The sequence below is a fragment of the Pseudorca crassidens genome, chromosome X (genome assembly GCF_039906515.1).
Source record: "Pseudorca crassidens isolate mPseCra1 chromosome X, mPseCra1.hap1, whole genome shotgun sequence".
Taxonomy (NCBI): Eukaryota; Metazoa; Chordata; class Mammalia; order Artiodactyla; family Delphinidae; genus Pseudorca; species Pseudorca crassidens.
The window spans coordinates 98120728-98141401 of NC_090317.1; the positions used below are offsets into that span (position 1 = coordinate 98120728).

The 20674-nt window shown below is 55.8% G+C and overlaps 1 protein-coding gene and 1 long non-coding RNA gene across 5 annotated transcripts in view; one reads left to right on the plus strand and one right to left on the minus strand.

Moving 5' to 3' along the window:
- BCOR (BCL6 corepressor) overlaps window positions 1–20674 on the plus strand; it is a 116333-nt gene that overhangs the window by 45626 nt on the left and 50033 nt on the right. The gene's annotated exons all lie outside the window — the stretch shown is intronic.
- LOC137216839 (uncharacterized) lies at window positions 1190–13432 on the minus strand. Of its 2 annotated transcripts, XR_010939869.1 has the most exons (5): window positions 13202–13432; window positions 7908–7983; window positions 7123–7438; window positions 4431–4612; window positions 1190–4199 (listed from the first exon to the last, which is right to left on the minus strand). It is a non-coding gene; the product is annotated as an uncharacterized lncRNA (long non-coding RNA). The 2 variants fall into 2 exon arrangements; XR_010939868.1 differs by lacking the exons at window positions 1190–4199; window positions 4431–4612 and having other exon boundaries at window positions 5660–7438.

Here is a 20674-nt window from a genome sequence, read left to right on the forward strand (position 1 = left end):
TCCTCATATCCCAAAGTCACCAAGAGCCCATTGGGGATTTGGAAGGTTTCTCCTATCGCAGCTTCTCTGGTTCTTATTCCTCCCCTCCCAGGCCCCTGCCCCTTCCCCCAAATCCATTCCACAGCTGCCTTTCCTCACCACGTGGCATCCTCAAAGACGCGGGGGTTTTGACATTGAACCTGACTTTTATCTGCTGTGGATTGGTGGAACGGTGATGCCGGGAGAGAGGAAACATTTCTGCTCCCCCCAGAACCCCCTTACACACACACACACACACACACACACACACACACACTCTCTCTCTCTCTCTCTCTCTCTCTCTCTCTCTCCCCCGGAGCCAGACAAATGCAGGAAAGTAAGACACAGCTGTAGGTCCAGCCACCCCAAGAGAAATGAGAAAGTGTGGAAGAAAACAAGAAGAAAAGGTGCGGAGTTGGGAGAGGTCAAGGGCCGTATTATTTGCAGTCCTGATGGGCACACAGCGCAGCTCAGGGATGCGGTGTTGGTAGCAGCCCAGCAGAAAAGGCTGACAAAGCCAACACCCACTGCCAGAGCCGCAGCTCTGCGGGGCGGCCCGACGAGCTCTGCCTCTGAACACCATTGTTAATTGACGGAACGGTGAATGTGCAGAAACCTTCACCCCCAAAATGCGATTAACTGACTGTAGCGTCCCTACTGACCACACTGCCCTCCCGCCCACAGTGACCACCCACCCGCATCCCCACCCCTGCCACTGCACACACAGCTTGGTGGCAGGCCAGGTGTGAGGTACCCTCCAGGGTGCGAGAAACAGGTTCATCCAGAAGGGGAATTCACCCAAGGATTTCAGGAAAAAGCCACAACGGGGATTTCTGATCCCCAGGACCCCCCCCCCCTTTTTTTTTTTTTTTTTTTTTTTTTTGGCGGTACGCGGGCCTCTCACTGTTGTGGCCTCTCCCGTTGCGGAGCACAGGCTCCGGACGCGCAGGCTCAGCGGCCATGGCTCACGGGCCCAGCCGCTCCGCGGCATGTGGGATCTTCCCGGACCGGGGCACGAACCCGTGTCCCCTGCATCGGCAGGCGGACTCTCAACCACTGCGCCACCAGGGAAGCCCCTCCTTTTTTTTTTTAAAGTTGCTGCTTACATGGATGGACCTAGAGATTATCATACTAAGTGAAGTCAGAAAGAGAAAGACAAATATCATAGGAGATCACTTATATGTGGAATCTAAAAAAATGATACAACTGAACTTATTTACAAAACAGAAACAGACTCACAGACTTCAAAAACAAACTTCTGGTTACCGGGGGGTAAGGGTGGGGAGAGGGATAAATTAGGAGTTGGGGATTAACATATACACACTACTATATATAAGGTAGATACCCAACAAGGGCCTACTGTGTAGCACAGGGAACTCTACTCAACACTCTGTAATAACCTATATGGAAAAAGAATATGAAAAAGAACAGATATATGTACATGTATAACTGAATCACTTTGCTGTACCCCTGAAACTAACAAAACATTGTAAGTCAACTATACTCCAATATAAAATTAAAATTAAAAAAATAATAATGGTAAGAAACGACCAAAAAGAATTGCCTCTTGACCCACAGTGGATGCCTTCGACCTGTAGAAAGGAAGGTCAGCCAGTATCTGAGACTCCCTGGCCTCCGAGTTGCCCCAGGGCCCGGGAAAGAGGTCAGCCACACTAACCGCCCTGCTGTGGCCAAGAGCCCCTGCTGCGCCGCGCGGTTCCTGCTAAGTCAGAACGCGTTCTCCCAACAGTCTGGCTGCTCGGCAGGCCCAGGCGGCAGCGCGCAGCCACTGGCTGTGTGACGCTGGGCTGTGGGCCTTTGAACCAAGCACGCTTCGCTTCACTCTGAGTTGTCTGCTTGGAAACAGAGAACATCTTGGCCCTGGCGGTGAGCGATCTAAGCCCTGGTGGCAGGGGAGTTGAGATTCTCGGGATGAACGGCTGAAGGCTGCTAAGAATATCCAGCCACAGGCCCGACCACAAGCCAGTGAAAGCCCCACGTGGCGGCTTCCGTGGTCCTTCAGGCGTGGGAGGAGGGAGCTGACTGGGCAGCCGGTGCTCGTGGGGTCCCTCAGTTGGAAGTGTGTAGACGCAGAAGTAAAGAGTCAGGTTAAGTGACATTTTAAAAAAAATCCAAGAAGCCCATCCTGCCCCCAAGGAATGCGTAATCCCAGGAGGAAGGACGTCAGCCACAAGGGACTTAGAGCGCGTTACAGGTTAAAGCGAGGACAACCAAACAGAAGGGGCCGGCGGCAAGGCACCTCACACGCGTCCGTGAGGCTGCAAGTGTCAGAGAGCACCCACACCGGCTTCCTGAAGCCACATCAGGTGGGTCTCGTGGCCTAGCAGCAGGCGGCCTGATGGGGAGCCCGGGATACACGGTCCGTCCTCTACACCCCAGTTCCCACATCTGCAAAGCCAGGGATTCGGGTCACTGTTTCATAAAGGTTTTGAAAGGTCAGGTCTCAGACCTTCCGGACTTTGATGCGTGCGCCCCCGGAAAAATGGACACGGGCACCAAGGCCACCATTTTTGCACTATTTCAAGGGGTTGCCCGGCCCCAAGCTGACCGTCCAAGGATCTCAAGCAAAGGTTCTGAGGTTTCGGCTTAGGGGAGGAAGTGTTCTTGGAGGTCTGGAGACGACTGGGAAGAGTTCAGGGATAAAGTGGGATGGAAGGAGGTGCAGAAATGAAATTTCTACTCCTTCATCCAACAAATGTGGTGAGTGGCAGCTGTGGGCAGGCACCGTGGGTGCAGACACAGAGGAAACACAGGGGTCCTGGGTCTTGTGGGACCGCCTTTCTAGCTGGAGAGGCGAGCCCCTTCGGCTCCAGCCACACAGGCCGTCGTCGTTCACTTGCTCAAATAGCTCAGGGGCAGTCGTACTTCAGGACCTGCGCACTTACCCTTCAGCTGCCTGGAGCTCTTTTTCCCCGTATCCTCAGACAGCGGGTCCCCTCTCAGCTCAGAAGCCATGCCCGGGATGAGGCCTCCCTGGTCATCCCCGCCCTTCGCAGCCACGCTGCCCTGTTTCATCTTTGCAGCTCATATCATCATCCGAAGTTATCTTCTCTATTTGCTTTGTGTTTATGGTCCGTCTCCCTTAGCACGGGACCCTGTCAATCTTGTTCTCCACGGTGCCCTGGCGCCCAGGACAGTGCCTGGTATACAGTAAACACCCGTCAGAGATGGCGATGAACCAAATGAACTAATTATAGACTTAAAGATAGATTGCTGCGAAATGGTGAGGCCTGCGGTGTAAGGCTAAGGACCAGGTGGTTTGAGAGGGTGAAGCTGGGGGACTAACCTGGCTCGGGGGAATGTGTCTTAGAGGCAATGCTGTTTAGATAGAGCTCCAAATGACTAGGAAAGTGGGGTGGAGGGAAGACGGATCCGGGCAGTCTCCTGGGATGGCCCGGATGTGGGAAGGGGCTGGAAACAGAAGCTGAGAGCAAAGGTCTGAAGGGTAGGGCCTGGTGAGCTGACTGAGGGTTTTCACCTTCATCTCAGTAGTGAGAGCTGTAGGGGTACCATTGCTCTGGCTCCAGGGCGCTGTGCCCCTTATTACCTCTCTGATCCATCCTCCTGCTTTACACTCTGGCCACACTGGAATCCTGCTTGTTCCTTACACACCGCAGGCACCCTCCCGCCACAGGTCCTTTGCACTGGCTATGCCTCTGCCTGCAACTCTCTTCCTCCAGAAATCCTCTGGGCTCCCTCACCTCCTTCGAGTCTTTGCTCACCTCTCACCTTCTCAAAGAGGGTTCCCCTGACCACCCCTGAATCCTGAACCCTTCTCCCGACCCCCTGCCCTCCTGCTGGCCCTCACCTGCTCCCACCTGTCTTTCCTTGGTGTGTATCTGTCTACTGTCCAAGGCAATTTTAAGACCCGTTACCTTTATTGTTTATCATCCGTCTCTCTCCTGCTGGAATACAAGCACCTCAAGGACAGGCACCCATTTTGCGCCCCAGGATGTGCTGAGTGTCTGGAAGGGCACCTGGTACCCAGTAGCAGTCGAGATTTGCAGGTATGGTCGTTGCTGTTGGCTGCTGTGCTGGAAATGGACGGCAGAGGGGCAGGAGCGGACGAAGGGGGCCAGTTAGGAGGTCATTGCCAGGTCTCAGGCAAGAGATTGTGCTAGGCAGGCGCTGGATGCAGAGGGAATGGATGACTCCTAGAGCTGCCAAGAGGACAGAAAACAGGATTTGGTGATGGGTCAGGCTGGAGGAGTGGGGTGGTCAGAGAGCTCAGAGGTGTCTCCCCGGTCCCTGGACTGCTTTCTGGCCATAACTGGGTGTCATGACCAGGTGGTGTGTGGGAACCAGGGAGAAGAAGCAGGGTTAGAGGAAAGAAGGGAGAAAGGGGTTCCCGGAGGGGAACATTCATGGGCACCAGTGGGGGAAAGGCTCACCTGTCTGGGTCCGCGGAGGCGAGGAGGATGGCAGGAAAGGCCGGATCAGGGGGCCTGGCCAACCGCTAACGCTGTGTACTTGCTGCTCTTGCGCTGGTATCCTGGGCCGTGGGCAGGGTGCTGTGAGTCCTCCCCCTGAGCCTGGCCCATCCACCTGGTGCACTGCTCTCAACGACTTGCTTCTATCATGGAGCAGAAAGTTCGCTTCTGTTCCCGTGATTTTAAACCGTGCTTCCTGGCTGTCTCTAGAAAAACCTCACTGCCCTGCCTCCCCACCCCGACTCCACCCAGAGTGTCCCTCGCTCTCCTGCAGCCGGCTCTCCTGCCCAAGAGCTCGCATGCAATTATAAGCCTTCTCCTTCCCCAGTTCGTTTGCGTATTGTTTTATTTATTGTATTTTTTTTCTTTTTGGCCGCGTCCCCGCGGCTTGCGGGGATCATATTAGTATGATTCTCCAAGCTATACATTTATGTATACATTTATGTTATATGTATGTTATGTATACATTTATGTTATATTTTTTATTTTGTTAACATTCTATTGAAGTGCAGCACACAGACAGAAAATTATCTAAATCCTAAATGTATAGCTTGGAGAATCGTTACAAGCTGGGCACACCCGCGTAGCCAGCACCCAGGTCAAGACGCAGCGTATTCCCAGGCCCCCCACCCCGAGCTCCCTGTTGTGCCCCCTCCCAGGGGGCATGCCCCTCTCCGTTGTCCCCCTTCCTCCAAGGTCACCCCTAGGCTGACTTTTGACACTTTAGATTGGCTTTGCCCACTTTAAAACCTGAGGTAAATGGAATCCTATCGAGAGCGTGCTTTGAGGCGGGCCTGCATTTTAAAATCAGTCTCCCTGGCGGCCTTGAGGCCGGTGGTGTTAGGTGCCGGAATTGATAAACAAATGAAAAATGGGGTTAGGAGGGAGTGAAGGCAGTTGAGACTGCATCTGGAGAGTCGGCCGAGTTCTAAGAGGGTCTTGAACTGTAGGAGGAGGAAGGAAAGCAGCTCACACCTGAGGGAGGGAGAGACCCCTGCCTCTCAGAAGGACATTCTCCATGCTACCCTGATCCCAGAAGTGTCTCTTTAGCTAAAGATTAGAAAGGGTTCTTGCCTTAGGGGAAGAGACCATTCAAGTTCCATTGTTCCAGTGTCCGGGAAGATTTTTCTCTGTGTGTGTGTGTGTGTGTGTGTGTTTATGAGAGAGAGAGAGAGAGAGAGAGAGAGAGAGAGAGAGAGATGGAGAGAGGTATTCCTGGGAACCCATTTCTCTAATAGTAATTCCTAGGGGGCCTCATGCTAGATGGGCAGTACTGGCTTCCACCTGCGTGATGGTGATGATGGTGGCGGGGAGGCCTCAGAGATGGGCAGAGACATTTGAGGATTTTAGAATCTAAAGTCCAGAGAGGGTGAGTGACTTGCCCAAGGTCACACACCGAGGGAATCAGCATTAGAAATGGGATCTCTTGTGCCCTCCCCGGTCCTTTCATTACTGTGTACCACCCCCTTGCTTTTCAAAGAACCTAGTGTTGCCACCAAAACAGCAGAATTACCTCATTTTTCTTTTTTTATAAATGTATTTATTTTTGGCTGCGTTGGGTCTTCGTTGCTGCACGCGGGCTTCCTCTAGTTGCAGCGAGCGGGGCTACTCTTTGTTGCGGTGCGTGGGCTTCTCATTACAGTGGCTTCTCACTGCAGAGCACGGGCTCTAGGCACGTGGGCTTTAGTAGTTGCGGCACGGGGGCTCAGTAGTTGTGGCATGTGGGCTCAGTAGCTGTGGCTCGTGGGCTCTAGAGCGCAGGCTTGGTAGTTGTGCCGCACGGGCTTACTTGCTCTGCGGCATGTGGGATCTTCCCGGACCAGGGCTCGAACCCGTGTCCCCTGCATTGGCAGGCGAATTCTTAACTACTGCCCCACCATGGAAGTCCCAATTACCTCCTTTTTGAAAGGCGTTATGAATTCAGTTCTATATGTGGAACGGAGCACAGAGGTTGTGAGTGGGCATGACATTATAATTCACGTCCCACTCTATTTATCTTTGCTGGGTTTTGTGTATTTTTGGAAGCAGCCTTAAATCATTATTGGAACAAAGTAGGGAGAAAAATAATAATATATAATTACAAATGAGGACTAGACCGTATGAATCCTATTAATTGCCTTCCCTGCCATCCTTAGTTTGGGTATTTTCAGAATAATTAAAAGATTAGGCTTTCATTGGTGGAGGTGGTGGGTTAGCACTGAACCCTAAACAGTGGCATCACCTACTCCAGGGATGGCCCCGTGCCACCTGCTGCCTGGGACGCTTTCTGAGTAACACCAAGGGCTGTGCTCCAATCTCCAAGTATTTACTCTCTGCTGAGGAGAAACTCTGGCAAAGGCTGTGAAATAAACCCCAAAGCCAGGGAGAAGCCGAAGAAAGGAAATAGTCAGTGGCGCATTAATCATTGTCGGCGGAGCTAGAGCAGAGGACAGAGGCTGGTTTGAAGAAAGACAGAACCTGAATTATCTTGGAGATCGATCTTCCCTCCTGCACGCTCCCTGTGCCAGCAAATAGGGCAGGAAGGTCCCGGCGCAACCACTGGCATTGAACTGGTGAGGGCATCCGCCGACTGGCCAGCATGCTTTGTCAAAGAGACCAGGGCGGGGATGTGACCACACTCCGTCACGGGGGTCATCCCAGAGCTTCTGCTTACCCTGAACAGGCTGCATCTTGGAAAGCGACAGAACACGAGAGGCATCTCAGAGAGACCTTTGGGACAAATTCACTGTCGTCATGTCCTCAGAGGGCATCGTTGGCATGCCAGCATGCAGTGAAGGCCATTTCCTTTACATCCAAAGGAAGCACCCAATTATGATGCGCCTGTGGAATTGGCAGAGTAACGACGTTGACCACAGGTGCCTGGAGAGTTGGAAAGACTGCATGGATCAAAGTTCTGGCTCTAGGAATCAGGCAATGAGTGTCCAGGCAAGCAGGCAAGTTAATTATCCTCTAAGCCTCAGTTTCCTCATCTGTGAAATGGGGATAATAATAGTACCTTTATGATGGGGTAGTTTGCCCATATGTGGAATGAGATTAGTAATGCATATAAAGTGTTTAGAACTGTGCCTGGTGGATAGTGAGCCCTTAACAAATCCTAGCTATTGTTCTCCTAAGAGCTGAAAAGGGCTAGTGGCCCTCCTCCTCCCTAAATTCAAGAACTTCAGAGGGGCTGTGTCGTGGGTTCTCCCAATATCCTCTCTTCCCTGCTTTAGCTCTCCCCATGGTAAGAGCAGAGTAATCTTTATCAAAGCCCAAAGCTGGGAAAAACGTTGCCCAGAAGTCTGAAAGGGCAAGGTGGTTTATAATCTCACCGAACGCTGAGCCATAATTTAGTACTGGTGGAGGTGCAGACACTTTGCAAACAGAGCTAGACAATCTACTTGTTCTGGGGAGGAAGTCCTTCCCTTGAACTTGGCCCTTCACTTTTTCAAAGCTTACCTGAGAGGAAGGCAACTCTTCACACAGATGATAAATTCTTAGGTTCCCATGGTGAACACAGCACATCAACCAAGACCTGCTGATCCCAGAAAGAAACAAACTCCTTTTATGATATTTACTCCAGTTGGCGAGTTGTCAAGACGACCCCAGAGGGACAGGACTGGAGAAGCTATGTAGGATCTGATCCCAGAAATAGTTTAAGGTTTGGGGGAACAGTGCATATGCGTGGGAGACAAACAATTACTCTACTGGAAAGAGCCCAGGTTTGGAGTCAGGTAGAATCCGCATCGCCAGACTCAGTTAGATTAGCTATATATTTGGGGAGGGCGATTGTGAGCTTCCGTCTCCTTAGCTGTATAATGTGAATCATAATACTTAACCCATAGGGTTATTTTGGGGGCTTTGGTGAGGTAACTTGGGAATCTACCTAATAAAGTAACTGAAAAGAGCGAAGGCCCTCAATAAACAGTAGCTATTTTTATCATGGAGGAATTATTCATCCTTCAAAAAGACTTGCTTTGCTATCAAATGCATCCTAATGCCATAGTTACTGTTCAAAGTCAAACGGCGGCATGGGATTGAGAGAAGAACTCCAATTGCCCAAGGTCACCTGTGACCAGAACCCACTCTTCTGGTTTCTAAGGGTCTGGAGAAGAAGGGTGGTCTCAGTCTTTTGCCACCAAGTAAGGACCAAGTGGTTGGCAACAGGCAAAATACTCTAAGGAGTTTTGGGCTCTGTCTTGCTCTTCTTGGCTAGGACGTCCCTCTCTCACCTCCTGGGGCCGATATTCTGTGGCACTTAGCAAGGATAGGAACGTCCAAGGCCCGCCCTCAGCGTGCACACCCAGGAACCCTGGCTCCTCTGACAAACGCCTGTATACTTGCATCCCATGCTCCCATGAGCCTCCCCAGGCGATAATGGCTCCTCTGCCCTCATGCTTTACTCTCCTAATTTCTTAGGTCTCGATCCTCACCAGAACTACAGAGCTACTCCCTGCAAGCCCGGACACCCAGCTTTTCCTGAAGCACATGCCCGTAATTACCTTACTCTCTCTTTTTTTAAAAAAAAAAAAATTTATTTATTTGTGTATTTTTTTTTTGGCCAGCTGCACCAAAAAAAGTGATTCATGTGGGATCTTAGTTCCCCGACCAGGGCTCAAACCCGTGCCCCCTACATTAGAAGGGTGGAGTCTTAATCACTGGAAGGCCAGGGAAGTCCCTTGTTTTGCTCTCTTGAATTTGGTTTCTTCTCTGGCCATGATATAGAATATTGATTACAGTTAGCAAAAACGTATGAAGCATTCACTGACTCATTTACTGTTTATCAAGTATTTGGGGGGGCGGAATCCCCTGGTGGTCCAGTGTTTAGGACTCTGCACTTCTACCGCAGGGGGCACGGGTTCGATCCCTGGTCGGGGAACTAAGATTTCACGTGCCGCGTGGTGAGGCCAAAAGTAAAAATTAAATGAAGTGTATTTTGAAGCATTTATATGTGCCAGGCGTTGTGCCACCAATGTGCCGCAAACAACATTATGAGAACAGTATGTTTGTACGTGTTCATTCCGGGATATTGATGCAAACTTAGTACACAGTGATGGCGCACCCTGTCCTTACAGAGCGTACAGTCTTGTTGGGGAGATGACAGCCCAGGGAGGAATGCTCAGAGCCTATTAACAACAGGGGCCATATGTGCTGGCCCTCAGAGGGTGAGGCAGACAGTGGCAAGCCATGAGGTGGCAGGGATCTGGAAGCCTTGTTAAGGAGTTTGGGTTTTGTTCCAAGTACAGTGGGAACTAGTGGGGTAGTGACATGTGACATGCTTTTTTTTTTCTCAAAAGACTTTGTAGCTGCCATGTGGAGGATGGGTTGGGGGAGGGTGAGAGTGGCAGCACAGAGAACAGTGGGACTAGTAATCCTGTGTGCTAACCCAGGCAAGAAGATGGTGCCCTGGCCAAGGTGGATTTGGGAGAATGGGAAGAAGTAGGTTGACTGGATAGAACACTTGGAAGTAGAATCGGTTAGGCTTGCCATCAGACTGGAGGAAGGCGAGGTGGGAGATGAAGGAGACAGGTCTAGAATGACCCCTTCCCTCCCACCCCCAAGATTATGCTTTAAGCACTGAAGTGGCTGAGACATTTTCTGCCATAGGGAAGGGAATTGGGACAAAGGGCAGGTCCCAAGGGACGAGCAGGTCTCTTTTTTAAGGGACAGTTTGTCCTGCTTGCCACTCTTTCCCCAGGACCTGTTGCAGGGCCTGACATGTAGTAAATACCCCAAAATATTTGTAGATTAATTGGTTTTTTTAAAAATTCAATTTTAGGTAGGCTATGAAGCAGGGTGACAAAGAATGTGGACTCTACGGCTGACTGAGTTTGAATCTTAGCTCCACCATTTTCCCAGTGACTTTGGGAATGTTCTGTGACCTCTCTGCCTTAGTTTCCTCATCCGTAAAATGTGGATAATAATTCTACCTGCCTCAGAGGGTAGTTGTAAGGATTAATCATTAATTTCTAGGAAGTCCTTCGAAGAGGGTTGCCAGCACTCTGCAAATGTTCACTATTGTTATCATGAAGCTGGTCATAGATGGCCAAATTGAGATGTCAGGTCTGCCGTTTGATATGGGGGTCTGGAACTGGAAAAACAAATTGAAGGGTTATCAGGTCATCAGCAAGTAGGTGGTATTTAAAGCCATGAGCCTGGATGAGATTGGGGCAGGGGGGAGAGAAGGAAGGACCCAGGCCCAAGGCAACTAGTATAGCATAGAGAAGAGTCCAGAAAGAGACTGAAAGAGACTCAGAGGTAGGATGCAAACCATGTGTGTGTGGTATCTGGGAAGCCAAGAGCAGTTCAAGTGGGGAGTGGTCAGGGGTGTTGAGTGCTTCCAAGGCCAAGGAAGGCTTGACCCCCACCCCCTGCATCCCCGCCCTCCAGCAACAAGGAAGTGGCAGGTGATCTTGAGCCCTTTCTGCAGAACAGCTAGGGAGGGTGGAGGTTGAAGAGTGTGGGTTGAAGAGTGTGATAAATGAGGCATCTATACAGTGAAATTCCACAGGCCTTGGCACAGCCAGAGCCCATCTCCAAGTGCTGCTATAGAAAATGATCTGTAAGATGAAGCAATAAGTTTTATAGGTGAGGTAGGGAACACCTTGTGCAGTGTGTTCCCATTTCTGAAAATAAAGAAAGGGGTGGTGAGGGTGTTGAAGATGTTTAATCTTCCCCAGCAGTGTTGAAGATGTTTAATGTACCGACAGATATGTGTCTGTATCCCCTAAACGGTGAGGTACTCAGATTGTAACGTACTATACACACCCATTCTGCACGTTATGGTTTTCCCCTAACAATAGACCTTGGGGGTCGTTCCCTATCAATAGTGCAGAGCAAATTTTTATTTTTTAAAGAGGTACAGAATGTTCCCTTGTATGCATGAACCATCAATGTCATTGCTGGACATTTAGGTTGTTTCTAATATGATGCTGTTACAAACAAAGCTGTAATTTATCCCAATATCTTCGAATAACTTCAAAACGAGCTGAGTTTTAGAGGGCACACAAGGTAAGGAAATGGAAATACTAATGGACGTAGACACCTCTTTTGAGAACTACAGCTGTGCAGGGGAACGGATAAATAGGGAGCCGGGGAAGGAGATGTGGGGCTAAAGAAGGGCATTCTAAAGATGGAAGACGCTTCAAGGGAATGAATACAACAGAGTAATTCAATAAAGAGTGCACGGGGGTGGGGGAGGGAGGCAGTCAGGAAGAGCCTCTGCCAGTGATATTTTAGCAGGTGTAGGAGGATGACTTAAAATGGTACGAGGCCCTGTGCTGAGTGCTGTGGGAACAGAAGGTTGCATGAATGGACACAGGCCTTCAGGAAGGTTCCACTCCAGCAGGGAAGCTACAATGTTTCACAAATCGGTTGTGATATTGTTAGAAAGTGGTTGATTCTGTTACTGAGGTATAAAGGTCTATAAACATCCCACTGGGTGCCTGCTGGTGGAATTTGCTCCCACTTCCGGTGATTCCCTGGGTTTTTGATAAACCATTAGCTGGAGGAGAGGAGAATGATATTTTGCCTGGAATGTGTGGATTTTCCTATAGGGATTAAATGACATGCACGCCCTGGAAGGCTGAAAGAAAAGGAAAGGAAAGGAAAGGAAAGAAAGGAAGGAAGGAAGGAAGGAAGGAAGGAAGGAAGGAAGGGAGGAAGAAAGGAAGAAAGGAAATAAATAAAAATCCCAAGAAGAATTTATATTCCTGATGGCTTTGCTGATGGTCGTGTAAATTGTATATTTAATCAAAGACACTCGAATGTCTCTCTCTTTTTTTTTAACTATTGAAGAGCCATTTAAATGTCAACATAAGTGATTCCCTCCCAAATAGTGCTGTTTATACATTACTTCCCCTAATAGACCATAATGATTCATAAGGAGGCATTTCGCGCCTCTAAATTGTAGGCCTATTGAAATATAAATTAAGATGATAAATAATTTGACCTTACCTGAGAGTACTAAGTATTTACATATGTCAAATACGAAATTACCCTGAATATCAGGGTCCCTAAAAAGGCAGCCTTCCTCTCCTGGCTGAATTCAATAAATGAAACGGGTTTAAATATCTCCTTTAGAGTGTGGAGAAAAGAGAGGGGCAGACACAAAAGAACGGGCCGGGAACCCGGCCGTCCCCGCCCTCCAGACTTCGCCTTGGCCTGGGGGCCCGGGCCCCCTCCCCGGGAGTGCAAGGCGGGTGCCGGCCGCCCCCGCGTGCCCCGCGCGCCCTCTTCGCCCCCTCCTCCCGCGACGCCGCTGGAGTTTCTAAACATGGAGTTTCTACAAGAACTTTGCCAGGCCGAGCTCGCCGCCCTCCCGGATCCCCGCAGCGGGATTCGCCGAGTCGGCGGCGCCGCGCGGCCTCCCCGCCCCCACGCCTCCGGGGAGCCGCTGACCTGGCGGCCTCCAGCTCCGCAAAGCCGCTCCGCCAGGTTCATAACCCGAGAAGGTGCGGAACCTCCCGGGCCCTGCGCCCCCGCCCGACCCTGCCAGGGCCCCGGAGGGTGGCAGCTGGGCGCCCTCGGCGGGACCCAAGCCCAACCTGCCCGCCGGGCCTGTTTGTTGGCGGCCGCCTGAGCTTGGGGCCCGGGGCTCGGCGAGCTCTCCGCTCCCCGGACCGGGGCCGAGCCGCGGGGGTCGCCGAGGCGGTGGAGGGGCGCAGACCACGGAGGGCCCGGGCTGGGTGCATTGACCGCTCGCGCCGGGTTTTTGTTTTGTTTTGAAGCCGGGCGTGGGGGAGGGGCAGCACCTTGTCAATGAGAAATTTCCTGTTCGCAAGACTCTGCTTGCAGAGTTTCTGTCCTGCCCTTGAACTGACAAGTGGATCTCCGCAGCGCGAGCCCCCGAGAGTTCATCCAGCCGCGCCGGGCGCGCGCAGGGGTGGGGGCGGGGGCACCCGCGCCGCGGCGCCGAGCCCCCGGGAGCCCGGCGGAGCGGGGCCGACGCCTGCCCTCCCGGTTCCCGGGCGCACCCGTGAGCGCCCAGCCGAGCGGTGACTAATCTGCGGCTCTGGGCCTCTTGGCGCGCAGCCCGGGCTCGCCTCCCTCCCCCTCGTTCCATCCCCCTCCCCGCCGGCCTCCCGGCCCCGCCGCGCCGAGCTCCGCGGAGAGAATCGCGCGGGCCGCCGCCGCCGTCGCGTTCCCGGGAGTGTGGGAAGCGGGTCGAGGCAGGCGGCTCCCGAGCCGTCCCTCCGGTCGCTCTTCTTCGACCCAGGCCCAAGTGTGCGTGTGTGTTTCCTTCCCCGTAAGCACTTTGATCAGCGTTTCCTCAGCGCCGCGGAGGAGCCAGGGCGAACTGGAGCTTTTAACCCCCTGCGTGCCGCCCCACGGTGGGCTCCGTGGGGAGGGTGCCGCTGGGAGACTAGTCGACACGGGGGCGATCGGTTTGGTTTGGCAAGCCAGTGTCTGGAGGAGCCCGACCGGATCCGAAGAGCTTGCCCAAGCGCGGCAGGCTCTCCTGGGGAGAGCAGGCCGCGAGGCCCGGGGCGGCTCGTTAATGTTCTAGCCTGCCCGGGGGCCGCACAGTAACCCGACCTGACTGGCGAGGCGAGGTGCGGGCTTGAAAGGCCCGGCAGGCGGAGGCTTCTGGAGGGGACCTGGAGGCCCCGGGGGGACCCACTTTCACGCACCCTGTCTGCTGGCGCGTGGACGGCTCCCAACCCGGGGTGGGGGCCTCGCTCTCGCCCCGCTGACTCGGTTCTGGCCGCCGCTCCCTCCCCTGGCCAGGCCTCGCCGGGGAGTTAATGATTGATTTACTGGCTCCGCGCGGCCGGCGCCCTCCCAGCTATTTGTCCAAGCTGAGGAGTTGCTGGCGAGCAGCGCAAAGGCCGGGAGCGCGGGGGTCGCCCGGGAAGGGAAGCCGCGCTGCTGACGGGAACGAGCGACCACTTGATTAGCCCCCACCGAGCGGCTCTAGCCGTGTCCGGGGCGAACCTGCTGGAGGCCCGGGCCGGGCGAAGGGAACATTGGGAAGCGCCACACGTAAACGGGTTGGCAGCTGGTGATTAGGCCGCCCAGTTTTATGAGTCATAATGGGTCGCCCGCCTGGCCCTCAGCCTGCTCGCTGTGGACTCGGCGCGCCGGGGTCCAGGCGGTGGACCGTTCTGGGCCGTGCAGAGGGGGATGCTCTGTGGGGGCTGGGCCGCCGAAGGCGTTGCGCAGGATTTCCTCTCATTCCTCGCAGAAGGCAACACAAACACCCTAAATCAAACCGCTCCGACAACCGAGGGCTCCACACAGACACATCAATAAGAATTTCGCCTCCCGCGTTCGAACGCACTGAAACACTTGTCCTATTTTTATGCAAATGACACCACACAAATAGATCTCGCAGGCCCGGGAGTGGGGCGAGAGGAGGAGGGGCGCTGCCGCCCCAGCCTGGGGGCTGTGAAGGGAGGAGGGAGTCCCAAGCCCGCACCCCGGGACCCGCGCCGACTCGGGCACAGCGGGGCTGGTACTGGCCAGGCGGCCCGCCCCGCGCGCAGTGGCTCCCTGCCAGCGCCGCCAAGTCGGCCGCGTCCCCAGGCTGCCTGCAGAGGCGGATTAGGGAAGGAGCGAAGCGAGCCTGTGACTAATCGCGGGGCCTCGGACCGGAGCACCAAGGCCATGTGCGACTGACAGGATCGACACTAGCAGAGGACACGGCGACGCCTCGCTTAATTGCAGGCTTAAAAAATTGCCGCCTGAGCAGCTCCGGTGCGGAGCCACGGCGTGCGCTCTGGGCTGGGGAGCGCGCCAGGGGGACCTGCGCTCTCGACCGGGGGAGGGAGGTTTGGCGTCTCCTGGATCGAGGGACCCGGCCCTCCTGTGCGTTCCCCTCTCTGCAATGTCCCCCCACCCCGCTTGCGGACCGGGCTGTAGCTGAGCCGACCGGTAGAGTAAGATCCAGCTCCCAGGCCTAGGTTCCTGACCCTTTCCCCCGTGGGGCCCACCTTCCCCCTTCTCTCCATAGATCCTATAAAAGAGGCTATACAGTTGAAGGTGAGAGATTCCAACAAACCCTTAATATAAAAACCACACACGCGAACCACTTTCTTCTCTTCCCTCCCCTTCCTTCTCCATCGGCTGATACAAAGCCCCGAATGACCAAAGGGAGGGAGAGGCAAGTCAAGACTTCAAGGAGCGAGGTCACCGAGTGCCAAAAACTCGGGGCCCACGGACACGCACCCTAGGCTCTTCACCCCTGGTCACAGTCCCTCTAGCCCAGACCTCCTTCCTGGAGCGCTGAGGCCTCTCAGGGGGAGAAGGGGGGAAGCGTTGGTAGGCCGACTCGCCTGTGTGTAAGAGGGGAGGGGAGGGGAGGGGGGGGAAGGCGGGGTGGCGGGGAACCCAGCGAGAGAAGTTTCCACCACGCTCTGGTCGGCTGCTGCCAAAATCCCCGGGCCCCTCCCCGCCCGCACCGCCTTCCGTTGCCACCACAAGTTTGGTTTAACGAGAGCTCGGGACAAAAGCAAACGTTTTCTATAGACCCCGAAAACAAAAGGGAAAGAGACGCGCGCGGCGGCCGAGAAGCGGCTGCGAGCGTAATGGTGCCGGGCGGACAGCAGAGCATTAGAACTGCAAAAGCCTCGCGGGCGGGAGGAAGTGCGAGGCGGGAGGCGGGAGCGCAGGGAGGGCGGGCGGGCGGGGGAGGGGCGCTGCGCCATGTTTCCGTGTCACCCGCCGAGTCGCCGGCGCTGGGCTTGGCCGCCGGCTCCCGCCTGCCTCCGTAACAGCAGAAAGCGTGCGATTAGCAGCCAGACAGGCGGGGACTCCGGGCCCGCGGGGCCGCCGCACACGCCGCCCGCGGCCCGGCCCCGCGCCCCCCCGCCCGCCGGGTAATCATCCTCCTCGCTGCAGCGCTGTGTGCACTCTCATTAGAGCAGGGAGGCTTTTCTCTGCGCACTCGCTCGGCTCCCGCTGGCAAAACAACGCCTTCCCCGGCCGGGCCCTGGGCCAGGAGCTCCGGGGAGGGCGGGACGGGGGAGGGGGGGTGAGGCAGGGCAAGCGGCGCAGGTCATCTCGGCTGCCCGATCTCCTCTGGGCACACAGGAGATGGGGAGGGTCCATCGGCCCTGCCCACGCCGCGTGGCAAAGTCCGAACCCCGTACCAGTGCCGCCATGACCTACTCTTGTCCCCCGCCGGAGGCTAGAATGGGGGCCGAGGGGAGATGAGTGTGTCTGGTTTGGAGAGCGGGGGCGGACACCGGGAAGACTCCCAAAACAGGTTTTGCCCCATCTATCTTGCGAACGACCTCCTGAGGCCAGAAGCTGGATCCCAGGGGTGGCGGCCCTTCGACCCTCAGGGAGACCCGCGTCCCCGAGCTTCGGGCTTGATCGCACAGAAAGGGTGGGAGTTGGGGGCGGCCAGGGCGCGGCTGCGCCTGGCCCTGAGCTTCGGAGCCCCGTTTTCTCCTCCGCGATCTCTGCACACAACAGTAGGCAGCCTCTCCCGGCACCACGCGCCCAGCTGCAGGGCCCGGGAGCAGGTGTTCCTGCCCGGCCGGAGTGGCGGCTCCGCGCCCCTCCTGTCCCAGCTGCCGGGGGAGCCGCGTTGATGGCGGTAATAGAGGAAGGTCCCGCTGGACCTCTAGAAGGGTCCTCCGGGTTTAAATGGGGATGCCCCAGGGCGAGGGCGGCCGCCTGGGACTAGGAGGGATCGAAGGTGACGCGCGACCAGCCCTCGTCTGGAACAGCCCTAGGGGCCAGCGGAGGCCGCTCGGGGCGGCGCAAGGGCTTCCGGCCCCGGTGACTGCGGCGGCGGCGGCGGCGGCGGCGGGGCGGCGGGAAGTTCCCGGGGCGGCCGCGAGGAGCACCCTCCCCTGGCTGCCGCCGTCGCGCAGCTTTCGGAACGGCGCCCTAGAAGCCTCTTGGCGTCTGGCAGCGCCGCTCTCGGCCGGCGCGGGGATGGGGGCTGCGGGGTGGTCCGGACCCAGCCCCCCGCAGGGCGGGGGAAGGGGGGCCGGAGGCCCCGCGGGAGCTGCGGCGCGCCTCCCTGCCCCCGCTCCTCGCCGCCGCCGCCGCCGCTGATATGGCGGGCACGTGAAGCGCAGCTCGGCGCCTCGGCGCCAGCCAGGGAGCGGCCTGCCCCGCCGGCTCAGCTTACCCGCGGGCCCAGGAACGCGGAACCGAGCCCGGCCGGGCCCCGCAGAGCCCGCGCCCCCGCCCCGCTCCCAGCTCGCCGCGGCCCCGCACCCCCTCCCCGCTCGCGCCTGGCCTTGGGGCCGCGCCAGACTGCTCGCCCGAGGGGAACTCAGGCTGACTAATGGGACGCGTGTGGGCCTTACGTGAGGCCCGGCTGTCAGCGGATGCCCGTTTGCTTGGCGCCTACGCCGGGGCCAGGCTTTTCGCGGAAGGGCGACAGGAGGGGTTTCCCCGCTCGGCGGTTTCGGCTCCCCGGGGACTATCCGGCCGCGGCTAGCCCCGGGCTTTAGGTCGTGCCCGGAGAGGGCAAACTCGGTTTGCGCCCAGCGCCGAGTTGCGAACCCGGGATGGGGGGTGAAGAAGTGGGAGCTCGGGAGCTGTAAGCCGGAGGTGGGCGCAGAGGTTCATCAACTCAGCCTGGGGCGCCTGCCTTGATGTTTGCGATCTGGGGCCAGCGGCTGGGCTGGGGGGGAATTTACAGGCCGCCCTGCGGGCCTGGAGTTCAATACCGAAACCTCCCTCAACAAATACAAAGTCTTCCGGAAACCCCTTGGTGAGATTTTTGTGCGAGAAAAGAATTTTATAAGACTCCCCGAGAGTCCAGTTCGGCTGAGAGTTCTCGGGTTCCGGGGCGCATGACGCCTTTTCCATCCTTTACAGGGGCCTGTAAAAATCAGCAGAGTTTCTTATTATTTCGCATTAACAACCGCTTCGTGTTGACACAGTTATACGATCCTCCCAAATATAACTACCTGTTTAGTTTTAACACACGAGCGCGATGGTGAAACACAAACAGCGACCAGGAACTCAGAGAAGGAAAACCCGGCTGCGAGGCTGGGGTTGGATGCAGGATAAATCCTCATCACGCATCCCTGGTTTTATTCACCCTAATTACACTAGTAATCCTGCCCCCCACGAGAAAGCCTGAAACCCTGTAGTCGAGGTGCGACTTTTCCTGGGGAGCCCCGCGGATGGGGAGGAGTTGCTGGTGTAGAGAAGGTGAGTTTTAAATGTCAGTTCCAAATGAAAATGCTTTCCTTCAGCCTTTTTCTTTTTTTGATGCAGTTTTCGAAAGGAGCATTTTTGTGAGATAAGAAGTGACCGATCAAAATCGCTGAGGGGAGGTTGTAAGCAGCCGCTTTGCCTCAGCTTAGCGTTATCTTATCTTTCACACTTGCATGGCGGAAAAAAAAATTGGCTTATCTTTATCCCCACCCCCTTCTCGCCTTAATTGCTAAAAAACACTGGTGTGTTAAACGGGGAGGAAGGAGGTCTCTGGATTGTCGGTGGAAAGGGAAGATTCAAAAATGTGGGCACCTGGGGGGAAGCCGGGGTAGTAGGGTTTATTATTTCCCCCAGGCCTTTCTTTTTAGTACAGCGTAGAAGGTCCAGTCCGGGGTGGAAGGCTCGATGGCCAGATTTAAAAAAACAAAAATCTGGGGATGGCCTTGGGTCGTGTGGCTTCCCTAGGCCTCACTTTCTCCGCGGTGCATTTACCAACCTCTTCTCCCCTTCATCCCTCGGAAGCTAGCGATGGGTCTCGGGTTGAGGCCTCTCACTCTGCCTTCATTCTTACCCCCCCCATACATGTCCCCCCTTTGGGGAGGGGGATGCAAGGCTGGGGCGCACGGCCTGCTGGAAATCATTAAAATATATGCGAGTGTCTGCAAACACACACTTTTAAATCATGGCGTTTCCCCTCCACGCTGGTATATTTAAACTCCAGAGCGAGCTGGATCTCCTCCCTCTCAGTCGTTTGTCTGTGTCACCGACAGGCCGCTAATGGCCGGGCTTCCAGGCGCTGTGCATTATGCATTAGCCTCCTCCCTCCGCCGCACACAGAAGGTTCTGTCAGGCCTCGCAAAACAAACCACCCTGCGCACCCCACCCCACCCCCCCGCGCTCGCGGCCGGGGGCTGCGCGACTGCCAACGTGCTGGAGACGCCGGGATGGGGGGAGCATCGCGGGCGAAGGCCGAGCAGATTGGACCCGGAGCGGGGAGGGAGGGAGGGGGGGAAGTGCAGCGGATTAGGCTGTTTGGAATCCCCAGCCCTGCGCTAGCCCCAAGCTTTGCTCCCTGGCTGACCTTCCCGGGGCAAGCGCCCCGCGCCACTCACCTCTGCGCCCGACTTTGTGGTGGCCTCAGAGGTACTTAGGGACAGGCCAGCGCCGCGTTTTCATCTGCTGGGCGGTACTCCCTTCCTACCCCGAGCGAGGGGCTGGCGGAGCCTTCCAGATCCCTCCAGGCCCCGGGATAGTGCCCGCGAAGGGGCTCAGGGTGGTGCGTGTCCGCAGGGGGCCCGCGGCCACCGAGGAGGGAAGCTGCAAATAAAACGGCTCGGGCGGAAGGCCGCCCTGCTGGGTCTGCGAGCGAGGAGTTGGTGTTCTCCGCCCCCTCTCCCCGCGGTTCCCACTCGCTGACCCCGACTGGGTAGAATATGAGCTGGAGGCACCTCGCTAAATAAGCAGCCGGGGCGGGACGTGGCATCTGAGTCTATCTACAGGCGCATCCAGCCCAGCTCGGTGGCTTCGAGGGCTCTTAAGCAGGGGCCAGGTGGGGCGCAAGACGGGGCCTCCCCAAGCCGCCAGTATCTATGCTCGTTCGGCTGACATCCGTCTACCCAGCAAGCCCCTCAGTGTCGGCGGTAGTTCACCCACCGGTGCCTGGTCAGAGCCTAAAATCTAGCCCAGACCAGAAATTCGGAGAGGCAGTTGCTACCATGTTGGGCCTGCCGTCTGGACCCTCCCCCCACAAACGCCCCGTAACCGTTCAAAGACTAGACAGAGCAACTGTCTTCAACCTGGAGACCTCTAAGTCTAGCAGACTCCTACCAGGGAAGGCAGCTCCCTTTAGATGTTTCCAGATAAGTGAAATCCCTGGGACAAGGATGCCTTGTGCTTGGAAGATGGGCCAGTGGGTCTTCTAAGTGCCACTTGGTAAGCCCAGAGCTCTTTTACAAAGTGACCAGGGAAGACTGTCATTGTAGGTGTTTGTTTTTAAAAATAGTTTACATGAACAGGCTAGCTCACACTATATAGAGTAAAAATGCATTCTCTGTAATCACACAAATCCCACCTATTCCGATCACCAGTGGCATAGA